General features: G+C 48.8%; 8 pseudogenes; 6 read left to right on the top strand and 2 right to left on the bottom strand.

The window, feature by feature from the left end:
- Positions 1 to 247: 247 nt before the first annotated feature.
- LOC143949883 (5S ribosomal RNA) lies at positions 248 to 367 on the bottom strand (annotated as a pseudogene).
- Positions 368 to 462: 95 nt separating this feature from the next.
- On the bottom strand, positions 463 to 581 carry LOC143949463 (5S ribosomal RNA; annotated as a pseudogene).
- A 5,801-nt stretch (positions 582 to 6,382) lies between these two features.
- Positions 6,383 to 6,501, top strand: LOC143946572 (5S ribosomal RNA; annotated as a pseudogene).
- A 319-nt stretch (positions 6,502 to 6,820) lies between these two features.
- Positions 6,821 to 6,939, top strand: LOC143948738 (5S ribosomal RNA; annotated as a pseudogene).
- A 101-nt stretch (positions 6,940 to 7,040) lies between these two features.
- Positions 7,041 to 7,159, top strand: LOC143948795 (5S ribosomal RNA; annotated as a pseudogene).
- Positions 7,160 to 10,879: 3,720 nt separating this feature from the next.
- Positions 10,880 to 10,998, top strand: LOC143949905 (5S ribosomal RNA; annotated as a pseudogene).
- A 5,548-nt stretch (positions 10,999 to 16,546) lies between these two features.
- LOC143949811 (5S ribosomal RNA) lies at positions 16,547 to 16,665 on the top strand (annotated as a pseudogene).
- A 95-nt stretch (positions 16,666 to 16,760) lies between these two features.
- Positions 16,761 to 16,880, top strand: LOC143949758 (5S ribosomal RNA; annotated as a pseudogene).
- Positions 16,881 to 20,075: the final 3,195 nt, after the last annotated feature.

Genomic DNA, 20,075 nt, shown 5'->3' on the forward strand with positions numbered 1-20,075 from the left:
AAAAAATTATATTTGAAAAAAAAAAAGAAGCCTACGACACCTGGTATTCCCAGGCGGTTTCCCATCCAGGCATTAACCAGGCCTGCTGGTCTGCTTAGCCTCCAAGATCAGACGAGATGGAACAGATTCAGGGTGATGTGGCCGTAGCCGATATCTTCAGGCACTCTCAACTCTCTTGACAAACACCAAGATGGTCACCTTGGAAACAAGCGGAAAAAAATAGGTCAATGGCCACAACATAAAAAGATGCCTACGGCATCTGGAAATCCCAGGCGGTCTCCCATCCAGGTACTAAACTGGTCCCAACCCTGCTTAGCCTCTGAGATCAGATGAGATTGGGCTCTTTTAGGGTGGTGTGGCCGTAGGAGATTTCTTCAGGCACTCTCAACCTTGACTAACGCCAATATGGTCACCTTGGGAAACAAACAAAAAAATCAAGTCAACGCCAACAACATGAGAAGAAGTCTACAGCACCTAGTATTCCCAGGTGGTCTCCCATCCAGGTATTAACAAGGCCCGACCCTGTTTAGTCTCTGAGATCAGATGAGATCTGTTGCTTTCAGGGTTATGTGGCCATAGGCGAGCTCTTCAAGCACTCTCAACCCTCTTGACAAACACCAAGATGGTCACCTTGGTAAACAAACAAAAAAAAAAAACAAGTCAACGCCAACAACATAAAAATAAGCCTTCAGCACCTAGTATTCCCAGGTGGTCTCCAATCCAGGTACTAGCAAGGCCCGACCCTGTTTAGCCTCTGAGATCAGAGGAGATCGGGCGCTTTCAGGCTTATGTGCCCATAGGCAATCTCTTTGGGCACTCTCAACCCTCTTGACAAATGCCAAGATAGTCACCCTGGGAAACAAGCGGAAAAAAAACAGGTCAATGTCAACAACATAAAAAGAAGACTACGGCACCTGGTATTCCAAAGCCATCTCCCATCCAGGGACTAACTAGGCCCAACCCTTCTTAGCCTCAGAGATGCGAAGAGATAGGGCTCTTTCAGGGTGATGCTGCTGTAAGCGAACTCTTTGGGCACTCTCAACCCTCTTGACAAATGCCAAGATGGTCACCTTGGGAAACAAGCGAAAAAAAAACAAAACGAATCAAGGCCAACAACATAAAAAGAAGCCTACAATAACTGGAATTCCCAGGTGGTCTCCCATCCAGGTACTAACCAGGCCTGACTCTTCTTAGCCTCCAAGATCAGATGAGATTGGGTGCTTTCAGAGTGCTCGGACTCTTTCCCCATCACTAATGGGACGAGGCAGGGGTGTACTCTGTCTCCCCTAATTTTTATTCTGACACTGGAACCACTTATGTGTCACGTTCGGAATGACCCGAATATTACTGGCATATCCAAACCCTCGGCACACCACAAAATTGCGGCATGCGCTGACGATCTAATTTTTTTCGTCTCCAATCCACACATTTCACTTCCCAATATACTCGCGGCTCTCCGGCGATACGGCAGCCTATCAAACTATAAAATCAATTGCACCGTCGGCTGTATTGAATATATCGGTCCCGGATGGTGAGGCCAGGAGGCTACGCTCCGCTTTTCCATTCTACTGAGCTGAAAAATCTATACGTTACCTGGGCGTTGACATCGCAGCGGATTTGGCGCAATTGTACCCGCTTAATTTTGTCCCTCTCCTGAATAGACTGAAATCTGATTTGGGAAACTGGCATGCTTTAACACTGACCCGGTTCGGGCGCTGTAATGCATTCAAAATGACGGCCCTCCCGCGGATCTTATACTTGTTCCAGACATTACCGATCCGGTTACCCCCAATTTTTTTCAGACAACTGCAGCTGCTGCTCCGGGACTTTATTTGGGCACGCAAACCGCCCAGAGCCCGTTTGCAATTGCTTGCCAGACCAAAGGACAAGGGGGGTCTGGGTCTCCCAGATCTGAGACAATACAACAGAGCGACTCTGCTAGCGAGAGTCGTTGATTGGCATTGTAATGGCCCACACAAGCAGTGGGTGGAGATGGAGATTGAGGATGGATCCATTCCCCTATTGACCTCCCCGTGGCTCCTGTCCTCCCTACCAAAAGACCTCAGAGATCACCCCGTAGTGGGAGCTACGTTGGCTGTTGTGCGGAGGTTGTTCCGCTGCACACACATTGCTCCCCTGCCGTCACCAATGACTCCGGTTATAGGTAATCCAGACTTCCCACCGGGATTTACCAACAATAAACTGCGACAGTTGACAGTGGTGGGGAAACAGCGTCTGGGAGAGGTGTGGCCCTCGGGAGGGCTCCCGACCACGCAAACTGTCGCCGAGCTTTCTGACCCTCCGCTTGAATTGTTTAATGCTTATCAACTTCGTCACTTTCTTCTGGCCATACAAAGGGCCCCCTACACTCCTAGAGACCTGACGCCCTATGAGTCATCTGTCACAAAAAGGAACCTGTGCGACACACCCTCTCCCTCCTGTACAACATATGAAGTAGTCAGGAGGAAGAGTCGACCCCACCATTTATCCACAAATGGGAGATTGCATTTGGCAACACATTTACCCCACAACAGATAGGGAAGATCCTGACATTAGTACATAAAGCTTCCATCGCAAACCAATATCAAGAATCAGGATACAAGATAGTCTCACGCTGGTATAGAGTCCCATACCTTCTGAATAAAATGAATAGATCGATCCCGGATGTTTGTTGGAGGTGCAATTCAGATACGGGGACCATGGGACACATTTTCTGGGCATGCCCGGCCTTGAGGAACTTTTGGGTGGAGGTGACCGGGACGATAAAAACTCTCAGAAATGTAGATATCGCAGACAACCCAGCAGCGTGCCTTCTACACTTGACCGAACAGCCTGTTCGAAAATACAAAAAAACCCTCACGATGCAACTCCTGAACGCCGCCCGGGTCTGCATTCCCACACTGTGGAGGCAGCCTCAGCCCCCATCCAAGGTGCTGTGGTATTCCAAAGTCAATCATATTCTCCGGATGGAAGAATTGACCGCCACCCTTCACAACACTGAAGAGGCATTTAGTGTTACATGGAGGCCCTGGAGGTATTTTACTGGTACTTGAGACTACATTCGGGAGGTGAGCAGCGCCCCTGTCCCAGAAAACGACGGAACATTTAACGTTTACCTACGTAGGCCATGTCTGCCCTGGGTGGCATTCCCCCCCCCCCCCTCATTTTTTGTCTTTATTTTTCTATTTTTCCCCGCCGCCATCCCCCCCCTCCTCTCTCTCCGTCTTTGCACTCTCTTCTTCCCCCGTCCTCCCTTTTGACTATGCCTTGTCTCCTTACTAGCCTTTGGGACCCAGAAGAACCCCAGGGTTCTGGACATGACCGGCTCATATTTTACTCTGGTTCACGTAGGTCATGATAAGCTGGCTCGCTGTGGTCCCAGTTGTTCTCCATGATTACATTTGTCCGAACGGAGCTGCATTAGTTATACTGTACTACATGTCGGAGGTGGGGTTTCTCTCTTTTCTGCATGAAACTCTAGGACTCCCCTCTGAGAACCCAGAGTTATTTGGCTGCCTATTTTTTGTTACCATGTAATTGTGACCCTGGGTCATGCTGTATGGTTGACTGTTACATTTGTGTTGTTCTACTTATACTTAGTAAAAGAATAAAACAAAAAATAAAAAATAAGTCAATGCCAACAACTTAAAAAAAAAGCCTATGGCATCGAGAAATCCCAGGCGGTCTCCCATCCACGTACTAACCAGGTCCCAAACCTGCTTAGCCTCTGAGATCAAATGAGATTTGGCTCTTTCAGGGTGATGCAGCCATAGTAGATTTTTTCAGGCACGCTCAACCCTCTTGACAAACGCCAAGATGGTCACCTTGGGAAACAAACAAAAAAAACAAGTCAATGCCAACAACATAAAAAGAAGCCTACCGCACCTAGTATTTCCACGCGGTCTCCCATCCAGGTATTAACAAGGCGCGTCCCTTTCTAGCCTCTGAGATCAGCGGAGATTGGGCACTTTCAGGGTGATGTGTCCATAGGCAATCTCTTTGGGCACTCTCATCCGTCTTGAAAAATGCCAAAACCCTGGGAAACAAGCGAAAAAAAACAGGTCAACGCCAACAACATAAAAAGAAGAATATGGCACCTGGTATTCCAAGGCCGTCTCCCATTCAAGTACTAACTAGGCCCAACCCTTCTTAGCCTCTGAGATCAGAAGAGATAGGGTGCTTTCAGGGTGATGTGGCTGTAAGCGATCTCTTTAGGCACTCTCAACCCTCTTGACAAATGGCAAGATGATCACTTTGGGAAACAAGCGAAAAAAACAGGTCAACACCAACAACATAAAAAGAAGCCTGCGGCATCTGGAAAACCCAGGCGGTCTCCCATCCAGGTACAAACCAGGCACAACCCTGCTTAGCCTCTGAGACCAAGCGAGATTGGGCGCTTTCAGGTTGTTGTGCTCGTAGGCAATTTCTTTGTGCACTCTCAACCCTCTTGACACATGCCAAGATGGTCACCTTGGGAAACAAGGGAAAATAAAACAGGTCAACGCCGACAACATAATGAGAAGCCTATGGCACCTGGTATTCCCAAGCTGTCTCCCATCCAGGAACTAACCAGGCCCATCGCTGCTTAGCCTTTGAGATCAGATGAGATTGGGCTCTTTCAGGGTGATTTGGCCGTAGGCACTCTCTTTGGGCACTCTGAAGCCTCTTGACAAAGGCCAAGATGGTCACAAGCCAACAACATAAAAAGAAGCCTACGGCATCCAGTATTCCCAGGCGATCTCCCAATCAAGACACTAACCAGACCAGATCCTTCTATGGCACCTGGTCTTCCCAGGCAGTCTCCCATCCAGGTACTAACCAGGCCTGACGCTGCTTAGCCTCTGAAATCAGACGAGATTGGGTGCTTTCAGGTTGATGTGGCCGTAAGCGTTCTCTTCAAGACACGCCCAACCCTCTTGACAAACGGCAAGATGGTCGCCTTGAGAAACAAGCAAAAAAAACAGGTCAAAGCCAACAACATAAAAAGAAGCCTATGGGCTTACAGTGGACCCTAAAAGATGGGACCCACTAGCTCTGTCATGGTTCGGACGCTGTAATGTGTTGAAGATGAACGCGTTGCCACGACTTCTGTATCTACTACAAGCCTTACCTATCAAAATACCCCAGACTTTCTTTCATGCGGTTCGCTCAATCTTTATCAAGTTCCTCTGGCGTGGAAAACATATGCGTATTGGTAGGGCAATGCTATTGCGACCGAAATTGCGGGGAGGTATTGGCTTCCCGGACCCTGCTCTATATTACACAGCGACGCACATGACACTGGTGTTGACTGGTGCCGGTGTTCTGCCATATACTGTCCGGCCATGATATAGTGTCTGCGCCGTACTGCGCATGCGCAGTACGGAGCAGACGAAGCTTCGGAGATTTTCATGCGTGGTGAGTGGAGGTGGTAGCCCCACCATCCAAGTGGACATAGGGTTGTGAATATTAGAGGGCCCCTCGCAGGCGAGCTTCGCTCGCCACGCTTCGGGCTTGGCCTCGCTGCGCATGCGCAGTACACAGCGGACACTATCCGATGGGGGACCATATGTGATAAGACACCGGCATGGGGAACTGAAGCTATGGGTCAAGCTAGAGCAGGAGATGGTGCGGGTTCCACTGGCTGGTCTGCCTTGGGCGGGGAGGCCATTGGAGCCCTGTGTGACTACTCACCCGTTAATTGGCCCCTCGCTCGCCGAGATGGATAGTTTTTTTCACCTTTCCCACCTGACTAACTTCCCTTCTCCTATGACCCCAATTATTGGACATCCTAGATTCCCTCCGGGCCTGTCTGACCAGGCCTTTACCAGGCAAGCCCCGAAAGGGCTTCTGAGAGAAGCCCTATTTCTTGGACCCACGGGCTTGATTCCCATGGGGACCATACTGCTAGAGCAAGTACCTGTTGCATTGGATATATATATATATATTGGACCTATATGTTTCAGGGTGGCCTGCATAAAGTGCCAGGCCACCCTGTCAAAGGCCTTCTCCACGTCCGTTGACAACATAAGCAAGGGCCTTCCCTGTACATGCGCCGCATGGATTAAATTGAGGACTCGGGCCGTATTGTCTCTAGCTTGCGACTTATTTTTATTTTTTTGCTTGTTTCCCAAGGTGACCATCTTGGCGTTTGTCAAGAGGGTTGAAAGTGCCTGAAGAGATTGCCTACAGGCACATCACCCTGAAAGCACCCGATCACGTTTGATGTTGGAAGCTAAGAAGAGTCAGGCCTTGTTAGTACCTGGAGGGGAGACCGCCTGGGAATACCAGGTGTCGTAGACTTCTTTTTATGTTGTTCGCGTTGACCTGTTTTTTTTCCGCTTGTTTCCCAAAGTGACCATCTTGGTGTTTGTCAAGAGGGTTGAGAGTGCCTGAAGAGATTGCCTATGGCCACATCACTCTGAAAGCACCCAATCTCGTCTGACCTTGGAGGCTAAGAAGAGTCGGGCCTGGTTAGTACCTGGATGGGAGACCACCTGGGAATACCAGTTATTGTAGGCTTCTTCTTATGTTGTTGGCGTTGATTCGTTTTTTTTTTTGCTTGTTTCCCAAGGTGACCATCTTGGCATTTGTCAAGAGGGATGAGAGTGCCCAAAGAGATCGCTTACAGCAGCATCACCCTGAAAGAGCCCTATCTCTTCTCTTTTCTGAGGCTAAGAAGGGTTGGGCCTAGTTAGTACCTGGATGGGAGATGGCGTTGGAATACCAGGTGCCGTATTCTTCTTTTTATGTTGTTGACATTGACCTGTTTTTTTTCGCTTGTATCTCAAGGTGACTATCTTGGCATTTGTCAAGAGGGTTGAGAATGCCCAAAGAGATTGCCTATGGGCACATAACCCTGAAAGCGCCCGATCTCCTCTGATCTCAGAAGCTAAACAGGGTTGGGCCTTGCTAGTACCTGGATTGGAGACCACCTGGGAATACTAGGTGCTGTAGGCTTCTTTTTATGTTGTTGGCCTTGACCTGGTTTTTTTTTCACTTGTTTCCCAAGGTGACCATCTTGGCGTTTGTCAAGAGGGTTGAGAGTGCCCAAAGAGATCACCTATGGCCCCATCACCCTGAAAGCGCCCAATCTCGTCTGATCTCGGATGCTAAACAGTGTCGGGCCTGGTTAGTACCTGGATGGGAGACCGCCTGGAAATACCAGATGCCATAGGCTTTTTTTTTTTTTTTTTTTTTTATTGAGTAGTATGCGACATACAATGCAAAGGCAACTTCACAGAATGTGTGATACAAATAGTTACAAACAAACGATCATATTGCATGGATATCAGAGCCAATGGTAAGAAGTCCGAGGAGAATAGCACGTGTACAGCTTTGCGGTCATATCAAGATGAGATTAAAGCTCCATCTCGTTGGGATCCTCTACCACTTAAAATATTATTGATACTAGCCCTGCTACCTTCGAAGAGTTTAGATATCCATAGATAGAGGAAGAGTATTGTGTAGTAGTCAAATGGGGTCGGAACATACCATTTTCTTTTCCCTTTTTTGAGTTAAGAAGGGAAATAGTAGAACTGAAAGGAGGGAGAAGGGGAAAGAGAAGATTGGGGAAGGAAATGGCAGAAAAGGAAAAGAAGGGGTAAGGGGGTGTCGTGGGTAGAGTGGATAGGATGGGGTCCCCTCCCAGGGAGCAAGAGACGCCCTCGGCTCACCAGCTCATCAGCTGTCCAACGTTTGGAACAGCGATCTCCAACGATCACCATGAGCTTACTATGTCTCGCGGAGGTATTCTTCCGAAAAGCGAAACTGGGTCCAGTAGAACCATCTGTTCCCATGCTCCTCCGTTTTATCCCTCATTGTGGCAGTCAGGTCTTCCATTCGTTCAATATCATTAACCCTTGCGAACCACTGGGTCACCATTGGAGCAGATTGCTCTTTCCACTGACTTGGGATGCAGGCCCTAGCTGCCTTGAGGAGATGTTTAAGTAAGGATTTATGATAACGCTTTATCGACATAGGAGTTAGATTGAGAAGAACTGCTGCGGGATCATTGGCTAAGGAAATGTCTGTGAACTTGTGGATGAGTCTCAGGACAGGCTGCCCGAATGTTTGTAATTTAGGGCATTCCCAGAAAATGTGGAGAATGGTGCCAGCCTGTTGCCCACAGCGACAGCAGCGGTCAGATTGACCGGGGAATATTTTGGCCAACACCACCGGTGTACGATACCAGCATGTGATCAGCTTATATGAGATCTCCTGATATTTACTGCAGAGTGACGACTTATGGGCGAAAAAGAGTATTCTGTCCTTCTGTGGTTTGGAGAATGTAGTTTGTAAGTCCCTTTTCCATTTAGCTAGGAAGGGTGGATCCGTGGAGGATTGTGCATCTGTCAGGATTAGGTAGGACCTAGAGAGGGAACCATGAATTGGGCCATCATCCAGGCAAAGTTCCTTGAAGGGGTGGAATTGTCTAGAGAAGAACGAATGGTTAGGTAGTGATCCGAGGAAATGGATTAGCTGTCTAGCTCTCCAGCTATCCAATGCAACAGGTACTTGCTCTAGCAGTATGGTTCCCATGGGAATCAAGCCCGTGGGTCCAAGAAATAGGGCTGCTCTCAGAAGCCTTTTCGGGGCTTGCCTGGTAAAGGCCTGGTCAGACAGGCCCTGAGGGAATCTAGGATGTCCAATAATTGGGGTCATAGGAGAAGGGAAGTTAGTCAGGTGGGAAAGGTAAAAAAAACTATCCATCTCGGCGAGCGAGGGGCCAATTAATGGGTGAGTAGTCACACAGGGCTCCAATGGCCTCCCCGCCCAAGGCAGACCAGCCAGTGGAACCCGCGCCATCTCCTGCTCTAGCTTGACCCATAGCTTCAGTTCCCCATGCCGGTGTCTTATCACATATGGTCCCCCATCGGATAGTGTCCGCTGTGTACTGCGCATGCGCAGTACACAGCAACACAGATTCCAAAAATTGCGAGCATGAACGGCACCTGCGCACTGAGTACAGGTTCTATCCCCACTATCCAAGTGGACATAGAGTAAGAATATAAAAGAGCCGAGCGCAGCGAAGCCAAGCCCGAAGCGTGGCGAGCGAAGCTCGCCTGCGAGGGGCCCTCTAACCACTTTCAGACCGGACCAATTTGCTGGTCAAAGACCAGACCACTTTTTGCGATTCGGCACTGCGTCGCTTTAACTGACAATTGCGCGGTCGTGCGACATGGCTCTCAAACAAAATTAACGTCCTTTTTTTCCCACAAATAGAGCTTTCTTTTGGTGGTATTTGATCACCCCTGCGGTTTTCATTTTTTGCGCTATAAACAAAAATAGAGCGACAATTTTGAAAAAAACGCATTATTTTTTTACTTTTTGTTATAATAAATATCCCCCAAAAATATATAAAAAAACATTTTTTTTCCCTCAATTTAGGCCAATACGTATTCGTCTACATATTTTTGGTAAAAACAAAATCGCAATAAGCGATTATTGATTGGTTTGCGCAAAAGTTATAGCGTTTACAAAATAGGGATAGTTTTATAGCATTTTTATTAATAATTTTTTATTATTTTATTTTTACTAGTAATGGCGGCGATCTGCGATTTTTATTGTGACTGCGACATTGTCGGGGACCCATCGGACATTTTTGACACATTTTTGGGACCATTGTCATTTATACAGTAATCACTGCTATATAAATGCAGTGATTCCTGTGTAAATGACACTGGCAGTGAAAGGGTTAACCAGTGGGTGGCAGTGTAGGGGTTAAGTGTTCCTAGGGGAGTGTTACTAACTGTGGGGGGGTTGGGCTTTCATTTAGTGTACACTGATCTCTGCTCCAATCACATGGAGCAGAGATCAGCGTCACTAGTTGCTAGGCAGAATGAGAAAATGTTGTTTATACAGCATTTCCTCACTTCCGCCGCTCCGTGAGACGATCGCGGGGATGCCCGCGGCGATCGAGTCCGCGGGTCCCGCGACCGGACTCACGGGGGTCCCGACCAGCGCGGGAGCGCGCCGCCGGCGGCGCGCTCCCGATGGCACGGCGGCAACGAATATTGGACGGACATGTACGCCAATATGCCTGCCCGTGCCATGCTGTCGACGTACATCGTCGTGCGCTGGTCGGGAAGTGGCTAATATTCACAACCCTATGTCCGCTTGGATGGTGGGGCTACCACCTCCACTCACCGCGCAGGAGCCGTTCAGCTTCGGAGTACACAGCGGACACTATATCATGGCCGGACAGTATATGGCAGAACACCGGCACCAGTCAACCACCGGTGTCATGTGCCTCGCTGTGTAATATAGAGCAGGGTCCGGGAAGCCAATACCTCCCCGCAATTTCGGTCGCAATAGCATTGCCCTACCAATACGCATATGTTTTCCGCGCCAGAGGAACTTGATAAAGATTGAGCGAACCGAATGAAAGAAAGTCTGGGGTATTTTGATAGGTAAGGCTTGTAGTAGATACAGAAGTCGTGGCAACGCGTTCATCTTCAACACATTACAGCGTCCGAACCATGACAGAGCTAGTGGGTCCCATCTTTTAAGGTCCGCTGTAAGCCCATAGGCTTCCTTTTATGTTGTTGGCTTTGTCTGTTGTTCTCAAGGCGACCATCTTGGCGTTTGTCAAGAGGGTTAGGCGTGTCTTGAAGAGAACGCTTACGGCCACATCAACCTGAAAGCACCCGATCTCGTCTGATTTCAGAGGCTAAGCAGCGTCAGGCCTGGTTAGTACCTGGATGGGAGACTGCCTGGGAAGACCAGGTGCCATAGAAGGATCTGGTCTGGTTAGTGTCTTGATTGGGAGATCGCCTGGGAATACTGGATGCCATAGGCTTCTTTTTATGTTGTTGGCTTTGACCTGTTTTTTTTAGCTTGTTTCCCAAGGTGACCATCTTGGCCTTTGTCAAGAGGCTTCAGAGTGCCCAAAGAGAGTGCCTACAGCCAAATCACCCTGAAAGAGCCTAATCTCATCTGATCTCGGAGGCTAAGCAGCGATGGGCCTGGTTAGTACCTGGATGGGAGAAAGCTTGGGAATACCAGGTGCCGTAGGCTTCTCATTATGTTGTCGCGTTGACCTGTTTTTTTTCCCTTGTTTCCCAAGGTGACCATCTTGGCATGTGTCAAGAGGGTTGAGAGTGCACAAAGAAATTGCCTATGGGCACAACACCCTGAAAGCGCCCAATCTCGTTTGGTCTCAGAGGCTAAGCAGGGTTGGGCCTGGTTTGTACCTGGATGGGAGACCGCCTGGGTTTTCCAGATGCCGCAGGCTTCTTTTTATGTTGTTGGTGTTGACCTGTTTTTTTCGCTTGTTTCCCAAAGGGATCATCTTGGCATTTGTCAAGAGGGTTGAGAGTGCCTAAAGGGATCGCTTACAGCCACATCACCCTGAAAGCACCCTATCTCTTCTGATCTCAGAGGCTAAGAAGGGTTGGGCCTAGTTAGTACTTGAATGGGAGACGGCCTTGGAATACCAGGTGCCGTATTCTTCTTTTTATGTTGTTGGCGTTGACCTGTTTTTTTTCGCTTGTTTCCCAGGGTGACTATCTTGGCATTTTTCAAGAGGGATGAGAGTGCCCAAAGAGATTGCCTATGGGCACATCCCCCTGAAAGCGCCCAATCTCTGCTGATCTCAGAGGCTAGAAAGGGTCGCGCCTTGTTAATACCTGGATGGGAGACCGCCTGGAAATACTAGGTGCGGTAGGCTTCTTTTTATGTTGTTGGTGTTGACTTGTTTTTTTTGTTTGTTTCCTAAGGTGACCATCTTAGCATTTGTCAAGAGGGTTGAGCGTGCCTGAAAAAATCTACTATGGCTGCATCACCCTGAAAGAGCCAAATCTCATTTGATCTCAAAGCAGGGCCGGCGCTACCACTAGGCGAAGTAGGCAGCCGCCTAGGGCGCACTACCACCTAGGGCGCAACTACGGCCTCTGCCCAGTGTGAGCTCCTCTTCTGCTCTCTCACCCCCCCTGTGGTGTTCCACCGGCGCCACCAATCCCCCATGTTTCCTGCTGAGCGCCCCACCGTACTCATCTCACAGCGCCGCTCCGGGACTCCTTTGCTCCAGCCTGTCCCTCTGGAGCTGCGCTGTGTGTCTGTGTGAGTGCAGCGGAGGGGCGGGGCTCGGCGGAGATGGGAGCTTCGAGAGGTCGGTCAGCTGACCTCCTGCCCGGTGGGGACATCATGGAGCGGGGTTGACGGCGCTGGCCTGGTCCCGGCGGGGATATGATGGAGGCGGAGCGGATGGATGGCGCTGGTGTGGCCCCGGCGGAGCGGGTGGACGGCGCTGGTGTGGCCCCGGTGGAGCGGATGGATGGCGCTGGCGTGGCCCCGGCGGAGCGGGTGGACGGCGCTGGCAGTGCGGAGGAGTCGGAGAGGCCCGGTGGGATGATGGTCGCTGAAGGCAGCATCAAAGAGCAGAGGTAAGGAGGAGGATGGATCCATTGAGCTGTATGGAGGGGGTTTGTGTGTGAGTAATGCAGGAAGTAGGAGTCAGGTAGGTCAGTGTGATGTGTGTCAGTGTCATGCCAGTGTGGTGTGTCTGTGTATGTGTCATGTCAGTGTGATGTGTCTGTGTATGTGTCATGTCAGTGTGATGTGTCTGTGTATGTGTCATGCCAGTGTGATGTGTCTGTGTATGTGTCATGTCAGTGTGATGTGTCTGTGTATGTGTCATGTCAGTGTGATGTGTCTGTGTATGTGTCATGTCAGTGTGATGTGTCTGTGTATGTGTCATGTCAGTGTAATGTGTCAGTGTATGTGTCATGTCAGTGTAATGTGTCAGTGTATGTGTCATGCCAGTGTGATGTGTCAGTGTATGTGTCGTGTCAGTGTATGTGTCATGTCAGTGTAATGTGTCAGTGTATGTGTCATGTCAGTGTAATGTGTCTGTGTATGTGTCATGTCAGTGTGATGTGTCTGTGTATGTGTCATGTCATTGTGATGTGTCTGTGTATGTGTCATGCCAGTCAGTGTATGTGTCATGTCAGTGTAATGTGTCAGTGTATGTGTCATGTCAGTGTGATGTGTCAGTGTATGTGTCATGTCAGTGTGATGTGTCTGTGTATGTGTCATGTCAGTGTATGTGTCATGTCAGTGTGATGTGTCTGTGTATGTGTCATGCCAGTGTGATGTGTCAGTGTATGTGTCATGCCACTGTATGTGTCATGCCAGTGTGATGTGTCGTGTCAGTGTATGTGTCGTGTCAGTGTAATGTGTCAGCGTATGTGTCGTGTCAGCGTATGTGTCGTGTCAGTGTATGTGTCATGTCAGTGTATGCGTCAGTGTATGCGTCAGTGCCATTTTATGTGTCAGGGTATGTGTTTTCAGGGTATGTGTTTTCAGGGTATGTATTTTCAGGGTAGGTGTCAGCGTGATGGTCAGTGTAGGTGTCAGCGTGATGGTCAGTGTAGGTGTCAGCGTGATGGTCAGTGTAGGTGTCAGCGCGATGGTCAGTGTAATTGGCAGTGTAGGTGCCAGGTGGGTTGGTGTAGGTGCCAGGTGGGTCGGTGTAATTATCAGGTGGGTCAGTGTAGGGGTCAATGTGATGTGAGTAGTGCAGGAAGTAGGAGTCAGGTGGATTCGTTTATGTGTCAGGGGGTCAGTGTAGGGGTCAGATAGGTCATGTGTAGCAAGGGCAGGGTAAGGTGGAGTCATGGGCGCAGCCGGGGGGGGGGTGGCAAAATTAGGTTTTCGCCTAGGGTGTCAACGATCCTTGCACCAGCCCTGTCTCAGAGGCTAAGCAGGGTTGGGACCTGGTTAGTACCGGGATGGGAGACCGCCTGGGATTTCTCGATGCCATAGGCTTTTTTTTTAAGTTGTTGGCATTGACTTATTTTTTTTTTTTTGTTTTATTCTTTTATTAAGTATAAGTAGAACAACATAAATATAACAGTCAACCATACAGCATGACCCAGGGTCACAATTACATGGTAACAAAAAATAGGCAGCCAAATAACTCTGGGTTCTCAGAGGGGAGTCCTAGAGTTTCATGCAGAAAAGAGAGAAACCCCACCTCCGACATGTAGTACAGTATAACTAATGCAGCTCCGTTCGGACAAATGTAATCATGGAGAACAACTGGGACCACAGCGAGCCAGCTTATCATGACCTACGTGAACCAGAGTAAAATATGAGCCGGTCGTGTCCAGAACCCTGGGGTTCTTCTGGGTCCCAAAGGCTAGTAAGGAGACAAGGCATAGTCAAAAGGGAGGACGGGGGAAGAAGAGAGTGCAAAGACGGAGAGAGAAGAGGGGGGGGGGGGATGGCGGCAGGGAAAAAAAGAAAAATAAAGACAAAAAGGGAAGGGGGGGAATGCCACCCAGGGCAGACTTGGCCTACGTAGGTAAACGTTAGATGTTCAGTCGTTTTCTGGGACAGGGGCGCTGCTCACCTCCCAAATGTAGTCTCAAGTACCAGTAAAATACCTCCAGGGCCTCCATGTAACACTAAATGCCTCTTCAGTGTTGTGAAGGGTGGCGGTCAATTCTTCCATCCGGAGAATATGATTGACTTTGGAATACCACAGCACCTTGGATGGGGGCTGAGGCTGCCTCCACAGTGTGGGAATGCAGGCCCGGGCGGCGTTCAGGAGTTGCATCGTGAGGGTTTTTTTGTATTTTCGAACAGGCTGTTTTTATTGTCCCGGTCACCTCCACCCAAAAGTTCCTCAAGGCCGGGCATGCCCAGAAAATGTGTCCCATGGTCCCCGTATCTGAATTGCACCTCCAACAAACATCCGGAATCGATCTATTCATTTTATTCAGAAGGTATGGGACTCTATACCAGCGTGAGACTATCTTGTATCCTGATTCTTGATATTGGTTTGCGATGGAAGCTTTATGTACTAATGTCAGGATCTTCCCTATCTGTTGTGGGGTAAATGTGATGCCAAATGCAATCTCCCATTTGTGGATAAATGGTGGGGTCGACTCCTCCTCCTGACTACTTAATAGGTTGTACAGGAGGGAGAGGGTGTGTTGCACAGGTTCCTTTTTGTGACAGATGGATTCATAGGGCGTCAGGTCTCTAGGAGTGTAGGGGGCCCTTTGTATGGCCAGAAGAAAGTGACGAAGTTGATAAGCATTAAACAAGTCAAGCGGAGGGTCAGAAAGCTCGGCGACAGTTTGCGTGGTCGGGAGCCCTCCCGAGGACCACACCTCTCCCAGACGCTGTTTCCCCACCACTGTCAACTGTCGCAGTTTCTTGTTGGTAAATCCCGGTGGGAAGTCTGGATTACCTATAACCGGAGTCATTGGTGACGGCAGGGGAGCAATGTGTGTGCAGCGGAACAACCTCCGCACAACAGCCAACGTAGCTCCCACTACGGGGTGATCTCTGAGGTCTTTTGGTAGGGAGGACAGGAGCCACGGGGAGGTCAATAGGGGAATGGATCCATCCTCAATCTCCATCTCCACCCACTGCTTGTGTGGGCCATTACAATGCCAATCAACGACTCTCGCTAGCAGAGTCGCTCTGTTGTATTGTCTCAGATCTGGGAGACCCAGACCCCCCTTGTCCTTTGGTCTGGCAAGCAATTGCAAACGGGCTCTGGGCGGTTTGCGCGCCCAAATAAAGTCCCGGAGCAGCACCTGCAGATGTCTGAAAAAGATTGGGGGTAACCGGATCGATAATGTCTGGAACAAGTATAAGATCCGCGGGAGGGCCGTCATTTTGAATGCATTACAGCGCCCGAACCAGGTCAGTGTTAAATCATGCCAGTTTCCCAAATCAGATTTCAGTCTATTCAGGAGAGGAAGAAAATTAAGCGGGTACAATTGCACCAAATCCGCTGCGATGTCAACGCCCAGGTAACATATAGATTTTTCAGCTCAGTAGAATGGAAAAGCAGAGCATAGCCTCTTGGCCTCACCATCCGGGACCGATATATTCAATACAGCCGATGGTGCAATTGATTTTATAGTTTGATAGGCTGCCGTATCGCCGGAGAGCCACGAGTATATTGGGAAGCGAAATGTGTGGATTGGAGACGAAAAAAATTAGATCGTCAGCGTACGCCGCAATTTTGTGGTGTGCGGAGGGTTTGGATATGCCAGTAATATTCGGGTCATTCCGAACGTGACACATAAGTGGTTCCAGTGTCAGAATAAAAATTAGGGGAGACAGAGGGCACCCCTGCCTCGTCCCATTAGTGATGGGGAAAGAGTCCGAGCACTCTGAAAGCACCCAATCTCGTCTGATCTTGGAGGCTAAGAAGAGTCAGGCCTGGTTAGTACCTGGATGGGAGACCACCTGGGAATACCAGTTATTGTAGGCTTCTTTTTATGTTGTTGGCCTTGATTCGTTTTTTTTTTTTTTTCGCTTGTTTCCCAAGGTGACCATCTTGGCATTTGTCAAGAGGGTTGAGAGTGCCCAAAGAGATTGCCTATGGGCACATAAGCCTGAAAGCGCCCGATCTCCTCTGATCTCAGAGGCTAAACAGGGTCGGGCCTTGCTAGTACCTGGATTGGAGACCACCTGGGAATACTAGGTGCTGAAGGCTTATTTTTATGTTGTTGGCGTTGACTTGTTTTTTTTTTTTGTTTGTTTACCAAGGTGACCATCTTGGTGTTTGTCAAGAGGGTTGAGAGTGCTTGAAGAGCTCGCCTATGGCCACATAACCCTGAAAGCACCAGATCTCGTCTGATCTCATAGACTAAACAGGGTCGGGCCTTGTTAATACCTGGATGGGAGACCACCTGGGAATACTAGGTGCTGTAGACTTCTTCTCATGTTGTTGGCGTTGACTTGATTTTTTTGTTTGTTTCCCAAGGTGACCATATTGGCGTTAGTCAAGGTTGAGAGTGCCTGAAGAAATCTCCTACGGCCACACCACCCTAAAAGAGCCCAATCTCATCTGATCTCAGAGGCTAAGCAGGGTTGGGACCAGTTTAGTACCTGGATGGGAGACCGCCTGGGATTTCCAGATGCCGTAGGCTTCTTTTTATGTTGTGGCCGTTGACCTATTTTTTTCCGCTTGTTTCCAAGGTGACCATCTTGGTGTTTGTCAAGAGAGTTGAGAGTGCCTGAAGATATCGGCTACGGCCACATCGCCCTGAATCTGTTCCATCTCGTCTGATCTTGGAGGCTAAGCAGGGTCAGGCCTGGTTAATGCCTGGATGGGAAACCGCCTGGGAATACCAGGTGTCGTAGGCTTCTTTTTTTTTTCAAATATAATTTTTTCTCCAAATAGGGGAAGACGGTCCCCCGAGTACATAATGCAACAGAGAAATACAGAGCAAAAAGCAGCTGAACAATACTTGATACAGGTATATTCGCAACTGTGAGTCTGCCTTCCATCAATCACAATGATTCGAGGCACGGATAAAGTACTGTACCAAGATCCAGGGTCACACAAACCCCCAGGTCCCTCCGGCATAATCCATCCAGAGGGGGGTGTGGGGCCGTCATTCCCAATTTTCCACTCTTTCCAAAAGAGAGAGGGGGTGGAGGGGGTGAGAGATAGGGGAGGAAGGCAGAAAAGAGAAGGGTTGAAAGATCAGAAAAGGAGAAGAGGGGACGAGACACGATGGCAGCCACTGTCCAAGGGGCCAGTCAAGGAAAGCTCAGAGCACTAAGGCGATAGCAGGCGACATCCTTCCAGTGAGAATATAAAGGTATTCCAGATGTCTCAGGTTTGTTTAAAAAATTCTTGTATACCTTGTGATGTGAGGATCAAGTCCTCCATTTTTTTTAATGTCCTCTATTTTCTTAAGCCAGTGAGTAATGAAAGGGGGGGAACATTTTTTCCAATAGAGAGGGATGCAGGATTTCGCCGCATTTATCACATGACGTAAAATAGATTTTTTTGTACTTCTTAATGGGAATCTGTGAATGGTGCAAGAGAAAGAATGCAGCCTCTTCCTGGATGGAGAAGTCTGTGAATTTTTGTGTTATGCATCGGATCTCTGTCCAGAAGTCCACCAAGCTGAGGCAGGACCAAAAAATGTGCAGCAACGTGCCCTCTTCTTCTCCACACCTCCAGCATATGTTCGAGGAAGAGGAGAAACATTTATGCAGCTTTGATGGTGTCAAATACCACCTGGTGAGAAGTTTAAAATTCGTCTCCTGTATCTTCGTGCACAGCGACATTTTGAGAGCCAAAGTGATAATGCGTTGTCTCTGTGCTGGGGAAAATTAGCAATTAAGGTCCTTTTCCCAGTTGGACAGACAGGTTAAGTGTGGGTAATCTGTTTGAGAGAGAATGTGGGCCAAAGGGCCTTCGCTCCTGCATAGAGTCTCAAACTCCGTCTGAGGGCGGGCGAACGTTTGAGGATTGGGGATGGAATGGAGAAAATGATGTCGTTGCGCAGCTCTCCAAAAAGGCAGTTGGAAAAGCCCTGTCGGATCTGTTAGGGTTGAGAAAGAAGGCCATTTTCCATCAATGACGAATTTAGACGCATTGTCTAGGTTGGAATTTCTAACTGGGTCCCCAGTTCAAAGGTTGGATGGCCACGTATAGGGAATAGGGGGGAAGTCAAAGACGTGAGTGTGTTTTGGGTAGCGATCAGGTGACTGACTTTCAACTAAGCCCCTATAGTGGGATGTGACATAAATTCTGTGGGTAAATACTTATAGCACCACATGGTGCTTCTTATCGGAATTTGGGAGTGAGCTTAGAAAGTTTGTTTCGATTCCAGTCCAATACACGCCCCAGATGGGAGGCCAGGTAGTAGCGTTGCAAGTTAGGGAGAACCAACACTCCCTGTTGTTTAGACAATGTCAGCTGTGACCGCTTAAGTCTGGGATTTTTGTGAGCCCAGTTAAATTGAGTGAGCAAGGATTGAACTTGCTTAAAAAACAGGACTGGAATCTGGATCAGGAGTGCTTGGAAAAGATAAGTAAATTTAGGGAGTATGTTCATTTTAATGAGATTGCATCTGCTGAACCAGGAATGGAGGCCAGAATGCCACCCGTGAAGCAAACTGCGGATCTTAGTGACAAGGGGTGGGGGGAAGTTCAACATAAACGTACGCGCGATGTCCGGTGGAATGTAAGTACGTGAGTATATTTTACTTATCCATGCCAGCATCCGTTCACTCAGACCTATATGGCGAAGGACCGAGAACATTAATGTCCATTTGACCCGATCAAAAGCCTTCTCGGCATCAGTACTCATGAAAAGACAAGGGGTCCCAGATGACTTTGCTTTACGGATCAGGGTAAGCACCTTAGTGGTGTTGTCCCTATTTTCCCTGGTGGGAATAAAACCTAACTGGTCAATATGTATAAGGGACTACAAGTGATGTGCCAATCACGTGGCGAGGAGTTAGAGAATAGTTTTAGGACCGAATTTTGGAGGGAAATGGGTCTGTAGCTCCCACATAGGCCCGGGTCTTTGCCCTCCTTAGGTATCAACGAGATGTGGGCTCTAAGAGTATCCTCAGGAAAATCCCCATTCGAGCTCAGAGTATTAAATAAATTCACCAAGCGCGGGCCGAGAATAGGGAGGAAGGTCTTAAAGTATTGTGCGGTATATCCGTCAGGGCCCGGAGCCTTACCCACCTTCGGAGGTCCCACAGCCGTCTGGACTTCTTCCAGTGTGATCGGGTCCTCCAAGTACTCCCGTGATTCCGATGAGAGGGTTGGTAGACCAGAACCGGTTACATATCTGTCTATATTGTCCTGTCCAGACCCTGAATCAGGCAGGTTGTAGAAAACAGAGAAACATATTTCAAAGACTTCGACTATTTGGGTTGGGGTAGAGCCCTCTGGCCATTCTCATCTATCAACTGTGGTATGTAAGAGCCAGATTTCAACTCCTTTACCGACCTGGCTAAGATTTTTCTGCATTTGTCCTCTGACTCCTACGCCAGTTTACGACAAAACTGGAGTGCCGCTTTCGCTTTATAATGGAGTAGGACAGCAATATGGGTATGGAGTGTCCCCAATTCAATCTCTAAGGTCCGTAAGGGGGTATGTTTATGTTTCGCTTCCACAGAGGCAAGTTCACGAAACAGATTAGCAAGCTGTTCCTTCCGTGTTCGTTTGATGCGCGCCCCGTGCCTGATAAGTACCCTGCGGAGTACTGACTTGTGAGCCTCCCAAATTATCCCCGGGTCACAGTCCTGCTTTAGTTTTCTTGGAAATAAAGGTCCAATTCCCTGGTCACATCTGCTAAAACTTCCGGTATC

Source organism: Lithobates pipiens, unplaced genomic scaffold (assembly GCF_037356315.1).
Source record: "Lithobates pipiens isolate NorthernLeopardFrog02 unplaced genomic scaffold, aLitPip1_a1.2 Scaffold_30, whole genome shotgun sequence".
NCBI classification, from domain to species: domain Eukaryota; kingdom Metazoa; phylum Chordata; class Amphibia; order Anura; family Ranidae; genus Lithobates; species Lithobates pipiens.